Source organism: Myotis brandtii, unplaced genomic scaffold (genome assembly GCF_000412655.1).
Source record: "Myotis brandtii unplaced genomic scaffold, ASM41265v1 scaffold165, whole genome shotgun sequence".
Lineage (NCBI taxonomy): Eukaryota > Metazoa > Chordata > Mammalia > Chiroptera > Vespertilionidae > Myotis > Myotis brandtii.
Genome location: NW_005356042.1, coordinates 3,264,808 through 3,266,314, shown reverse-complemented (window position 1 = coordinate 3,266,314; position 1,507 = coordinate 3,264,808).

Below are 1,507 nucleotides of genomic sequence, written 5' to 3'. Positions count from 1 at the left end.
CCCAGGGAGTAGGCCTAAGCCAGCTGGTGGTTATCTCCTGAGGGGTCCCAGACTGTGAGAGGGCACAAGTGGGGCTGAGGGACACCCCCCGACCAGTGCACAAATTTTTGTGCACCAGGCCTCTAGTATAATAAAAGCCTAATATGCAAATTGTCCCCTTGACCGGGAGTTTGACTGCTTGCTATGATGTGCGCTGACCACCAGGCGGTGGCACAGAACATGGCGGGTGTTGACGACATGGTGCTGGCAGTGGGCAGCAATGGAGGCGTAGGCCCCGAAGAGAGCGGGACTGGGGTGGGATGGTGGAGCAGGTGAGTGGGTGGCGCCAGGCCAAGGTGGGTGTGAGCCAAGCCACTGGTTGCCGGGCAGGGGCGATTGCCCCGCTGATCTGATTGCCCCACCGCTGCTGGGCTCCCAGGTGCTGAGGGAGCTGGGCAGGGGCCCAATGCCCCCCCATCTGATTGCAGGGTGACCAGCAGTGGCGGCGGGGGAAGGGGCTACTGCCTGGCTCCCTCAGTGCCTGGGAGCCAGGCAGTGGCGGAGCGACTGGCGGAGCAATAGGACCCCGCAGACGGTGACCAGCAGCAGCGGTGGGGGGCAGGTGGCTGGAGGAAGGGAGAGAGTAGCTGGCAGCTGCTAGGGACCCTACCAGTTCACGAATTTCATGCACTGGGCCTCTAGTTGGTGTATAAAAAATCCATTGATTTTTGGGTGTTCATTTTATATTATGGTACATTGCCAAATTCATTTAGTAAATCTAGTAGTTTTTTGGTGGAGCCTTTAGGGTTTTCTCTGTATAATATTATGTCATCTGTGAATAGTGAGAGTTCTACTTCCTCCTTTCCAATTTGAATGCCTTTTATTTCTTCTTCTTGTCTGATCACTGTGCTAGGACTTCCAGTACTATGTTGAATAGGAGTGGTGAAAGTGGACATCCCTGTCTTGTTCCTGTTCTTAGGGGAAATGGTTTTAGTTTTTGCCCATTCAGTATGATATTCACTGTAGGTTTGTCATATATGGCCTTTATCATGTTGAGATATGCTCCCTCTATTCCCACTTTGCTGAGAATTTTTATCAAAAATGAGTGGTGGATTTTGTCGAATGCTTTTTCTGCGTCTATTGATATGTGATGTATCATGTGATTTTTGTCCTTCAGTTTATTTATGTGATGTATCACATTTATTAATTCGTGAATATTGTAACAGCCTTGTATCCCTGGAATAAATCCCATTTGGTCATGGGGTATGATTTTTTAAAATATATTGCTAGATCTGATTTGCTAATATTTTATTGAGGATTTTAGCATCTATGTGCATTAGGGATATTGGCTTGTAATTCCCTTTCTTTGTAGTGTCTTTATCTGGTTTTGGAATTAGGATAATTCTGGCCTCATAAAAACAACTTGGAAGTGTTCCTTCCTCTTGGATTTTTGGAATAGTTTGAGAAGTATAGGTGTTAGTTCTTCTTTGAATGTTTGGTAAAACTCCCCTGTGAAGGCATCCAGACC